Source organism: Phacochoerus africanus, chromosome 8 (assembly GCF_016906955.1).
Source record: "Phacochoerus africanus isolate WHEZ1 chromosome 8, ROS_Pafr_v1, whole genome shotgun sequence".
NCBI lineage: Eukaryota > Metazoa > Chordata > Mammalia > Artiodactyla > Suidae > Phacochoerus > Phacochoerus africanus.
In genome coordinates, this window is record NC_062551.1 from 83,160,225 (window position 1) to 83,165,886 (window position 5,662).

The window sequence follows — 5,662 nt, forward strand, 5'->3', positions numbered from 1 at the left end:
TGTGAGTATAGGGAAGTCTCGGACTGGGACCAGGTACGGGAGGGCCTCCCCAGCCCTGGCCTTGGCCCAGTCCCTGCTTTAGTTGATTGGATGTCACCAATCAGCTCTCAGCAGAGGCGGGATTGGGTGCCATATTAGTACCCCCTTCCAACTGGAGTAGGCCTTTTTCACTTGGTTTCTCTTAGTCAACCACACCTATGCTGGGGGTGGGCACATTGCACCCCTTTCCCTTGGAGGAGTCCCTGTAGGGACTTCCCAATCTTAGCTGGGGCACAATAATAAAAGATCTGCATCTACTGATAAAGAAAGCTGTCCAAATCGTGCTTTAAAAAAAATAGTAGCTGACAGCTGGGCATTATTCTAAGTACTTTACGGGTATTACTTCATTTCACATTGATTATCTCATTAAAATGGGGGAAGCATTTTTGCAGAATAGCATGTAGAGATTCTGCATATAGAAAGAATGGAAGAGAAATGCAACTCAAAACTTCAGTGAGGTACTACCTCACACGGGTCAGAATGGCCATCATTAGTAAGTCTACAAATAAAAATGCTGGAGAGGGTGTGGAGAAAAAGAGAACCCTCCTATACTGGTGGGAGTGTAAGTTGGTACAACCACTATGGAAAACAGTATGGAGGTTCTTTAGAAAACTAAATATAGAACTGTATGATCCAGCAATCCCACTCCTGGGCATCTATCTGGAAAAACTATAATTCAAAGAGAGATGCACCCCTATGTTCATAGCAGCACTCTTCATAACACCCAAGACATGGAGATAATCTAAATGCTCATTGACAGATGAATGGATTAAGATGTGGTGCAGGGAGTTCCCACTGCGGTCGAAACGAATCCAGCTAGGGACCATGAGGATGCCTGTTCAATCCCTGGCCTCGCTTAGTGGGTTAAGGATCCAGCATTGCCATGAGCTGTGGTGTAGGTCGAAGACGAGGGTCTCATCCCAAGTCGCTATGGTGTAGTCTGTCAGCTACAGCTCTGATTCAACCCCTAGCCTGGGAACTTCCATATGCTGCAGGTGTAGCCCTAAAAACCAAAAAAATTTAAAAAATGAATGAAATAATGCCATTTACTGTAACATGGATGGACCTAGAGATACCATATAATATCACTTCTATGCGGAATCCAAAATATGGCAGAAATGAACCTGTCTACAAAACAGAAACGGACTCACAAAGAACAGACTTCCGGTTGCTAAAGGGAGAGGGAATGGGATGGACTGGGAGTTTGGGGTTAGTAGATGCAAACTACTGCATTTAGAATGGATAAACAAGGGAATTATATCCAATCTCATGGGATAGATCATGATGGAAAATAATATACAAAAAAGCATGTACATAGGAGTTCTCATTGTGATTCAGCATGTTAAGAACCTGACAGTGTCCATGAGGATTCGGGTTTGATCCCTAGCCTCGTTCAGTGGGTTAAGGATCTAGCATTGCCCTAAGCTGTGGTGTAGGTCAAAGATGCTATTCAGATCTTATGTGGCTGTGGCTGTGGTGTAGACCTGCAGCTCCCATTCAGCCCCTAGCCCAGCAACTCCAATATGCTACAGGTGAGGCCATAAAAAAAAAGAATATATATATATATATGACTGAAACACTTTGCTGTATAGCAGAAATTGGCGCAACATTATAAATCAACTATAGGTTTGTTTTTTGTTTTTTTTTAAGAGTCTTTTTTTTCCTTTTTTTTTTTTTTGGTCTTTTTAGGGCCGCATCCATGGCATATGGAGGTTCCCAGACTAGGGGTCTAATCGGAGCTCTAGTTCTACATCACAGCCACAGCAACATGGGATCCGAGCCACGTCTGCAACCTACACCACAGCTCACGGCAATGCCGGATCATTAACCCACTGAGCAAGGCCAGGGATCGAACCCGCAACCTCATGGTTCCTAGTCGGATTCGTTAACCACTGAGCCACGATGGGAACTCCAGGTCTTTTTTCTTTTTTTTTTTTTTTAAGGAGTTCCCACTGTGGTGCCATGGGTTAAGAATCCAACTGCAGCAGCTCAGGTTGCTGTGAAGGCACGGGTTCAATCCCCGGCCCCTGGTGCAGTGGGTTAAAGGATTCAGCGTTGCCGCAGCTGTGGCATAGATTGCAGCTGCAGTTCAGATTCAATCCCTGGCTTGGGAACTTCAATATGCTGCTGCTGTAGGCATTTGAAAAAAAAAAAAAAAGAATGGAAGAACACTCAAAAAACTTAAATGGCCCACTCTAGGCGACAGGATGGGGACATGCAGAGGAAGGGGCATGTCCTCCTTCCACTTAATGACCTGCTGTTACCTTTAAAATGTTTACAGCACATGTGTCTGAAGACCTTTTATAAACTTATAAAACCACCTTCAAAATAGAAGCTGCCATTTACTGTACCTCTAACTGCCCAGCCCCACCAGCGGCTGGGGGCCCAGAGGAAAGGCACTGGTGTGGTTGTCAGGCCCTAGATCTGAGTACAAGTGGCAAGTTCTCGTTCCTTTCTTCTACCGGACTGTGAGTTCAGGGACAGTAGAGGCTGGCTGGCTTCTCACCTCTCTATTTTGTGCCAGCTCAGGGTGGGTGTTTGATGAAATCTGGATGGTGGAGATAGGTCTGTGTTTATTGGGCTTCCCCAGAGTTCCACAGGGAGCCTAGTGGAGGAGGAGGCAGCAAAAAAGGAGGAAGCGGGAGTTCCCTTTGTGCCTCAGAAGGTTATGAACCCGACTAGTATCCATGAGGATGTGAGTTTGATCCCTGGCCTTGCGAACTGCGGTGTAAGTTGAAGACACAGCTCAGATCTGGCATTGCTAGATTCCTAGCCTGGGAACTTCCCTATGCCGCAGACCTTATTTATGAAAAGCATAAATAAAAAATAAAGGAGGGCGTTCCCGTCGTGGCGCAGTGGTTAACGAATCTGACTAGGAACCATGAGGTTGCGGGTTCGGTCCCTGCCCCTGCTCAGTGGGTTAACGATCTGGCGTTGCCGTGAGCTGTGGTGTAGGTTGCAGACGCGGCTCGGATACCTCGTTGCTGTGGCTCTGGCGTAGGCCAGTGGCTACAGCTCTGATTCGACCCCTAGCCTGGGAACCTCCATATGCCGTGGGAGCGGCCCAAAGAAATAGCAAAAAGACAAAAAATAAATAAATAAATAAATAAATAAATAAATAAATAAATAAATAAAGGAGGAGGAAGCAGCATGGAGGTGTGTTGGAGGGACGCATGGGGCAGACTGTGAAGCTGTGAGGCCAAGGACAAAGCCAGAGAGGTGAAAGCTGAGTTGCAAATTTGGCATCTACTGGTTCACAAATGAGTCCCCTTGAAGGAAGCCACCAACGATCTAGACTCAGTTTTGATGCCACATGTGAGGATGGGATGGGGTCCGCTGAGCCACTCAAGCTCCAGGGAATTCAGTTGGTATGTGAAATTGTTAAATGATAGCAACACACACACACACACACACACACACACACACGTGCACATGCTACACAGACATCCGTGAGCCAAATTCGGACTTTGGGTCTCTGGATGACAGTCAAGTTCATGACAATCTTTGGAGGCCAGGTATTGAGGCACTGGTAGACATTCCAAGTTAGGTGACACAGAGGGAGCAGACTTCCGGGCCCCTCCCCATAGAATTAAAGCAATAATAACTCAGATTTACCTCATGTTACAGATTTCAAAATACTTAAAGGACATCCTCACAGAGCTAAGATCTGGTTATCCCCCTTTTAGAGAGGAAGAAACAGGGTCCAAGAGGTGCAAGGGGTGGGCTCAGACACAGAGCGAGTGGAACTGATTCCATCTGATTCCAAAGTCCTGGGAGGCCCCTGGCCTGGGGCGATGATGCTGACAACTGCAGACACTTAGTATCCAGACATTGTTCTAAGAGGAAGGCTCTTAACCTAGACTTCCCAATTCAGAGGGTCTATAAACTTGGATGGCAAAAAAAGTGACGTATTTTCACTAACTTCTAACCAAAATTTACCATTTCCTTCTATATGGATTGAAGTATTAGCCTTTGGTGTGGCTTCATCACCAGTAGAAACCACAGATATTTTCATGACAAATTGTAGTTATTGCACGTCTCTCAAAATACTACTTATGCTCATAACTATTTCAAAATGGTGAGTTATTAATGCACTGCTAAATCACACTCTGTTTCAGACACTCCTGTGACATAGCTGCCATTGATTGTGCCCAGTAGAGGATCAGTGACCAAATGGTGAATCCACCTGCTCTGACATTGGTGACCCTGGCTTCTCCATTACTCTCTTGCATTCTCTATCTGTAGTTGTTTGCTGGTCAATAAGTGTGAGGAATTGAGTCAAAGACCAGCACCCACAGTTCAGTGTTATTCACGCTGAGCAACAACACAATAATATCGTTAGGAAAGGAAAATTTAACTTGCCAGTCTTGTTACTTAATGCTGATAAATAGCTATTACTATATAATACATTTGGATTTTTAATATGTTTTGGCAGTACATGTCCTCTTTGTAATCTTTGGCATTTTGCTTTATGCTTTTATTTATTTGGAGGTTGGGTTTGTTGTTTTTTTTTTCTTCTTTTTATGGCTGCCCCTGCAGCATATGGAAGTTCCCAGGCTAGGGTCAAATCAGAGCTGCAGCTTCTGGCCTAGGCCACAGCAATGGCAACACCAGATCCAAGCCACATCTGTGACATACCCCGGAGCTCACGGCAACACCAGATCCTTAACCCAGGGAGTGAGGCCAGGGATCAAACACTTTATTGTAGCCTTAACCCAGTGAACCATGAGGGAAACTCCACTGCTTTATGCTTTTATCTGTTGTTGTTGTTGTTGTTGTTTGTTTTGGTTTGGGTTTTGTTTTTTTGTTTTTTTGTTTTTTTTGTTTTGTATTTTCTAGAGCTGCACCCACAGCATATGGAGGTTCCCAGGCTAGGGGTCAAATTGGAGCTACAGCTGCCAGCCTACATCACAGCCACAGCAACGCAGGATCTGAGCCACGTCTGCGACCTCCACCACGGCTCAGGGCAAAGCTGGATCCTTAACCCACTGAATGAGGCCAGGGATTGAACCCCCAACCTCATGGTTCCTAGTCGGATTACGTTAACCACTGAGCCACGATGGGAACTCCTGCTTTACACTTTTAAAAGCATCATTGCAAAAAAGGATCAGGGTTTTCATCATGCTGCCGAAAGTATCTGTGTGCAAAAAAAAAAAAAAAGGCTAAAAACCAGTTCTGAAGGTTTCAGAGCTATTCACACAGGCACTCTGCACAGCACCCCTCCCAAATAGGAACTATTACATCCACTCAGGGAAACGGATGCCTGGTGTGTAGGCTTAGCCCTTCATCACACAGCTAACAAGCTCAGAGCTGGAATTTGCACCCAGGCTCTGGCTCCAGAAAATCTGTGCTTTGCTGCTGTGCTCACTGCTCACTTTTTGGCCCCTTTTGGAGGACGCTGCCAGGTGAGGCCATTTGGGGGCAGGGATCCTCTTGAGATCAGCTGGGTCACACACCGGAGGCACACCCTGGCCCTGGCAGCCCAGCTGCCCTAGGATGCCTGAAGGGCGGGGCAGAAGGTGAACAGGCAGGAGGCCAATGGCTGTCGCAACGCCTCACCTGGTGAGCTCTGAGGGCCCAGGTATGCTGGTGGCCCCGCCCCCGGCCCGGCCCGGCCCAGCCC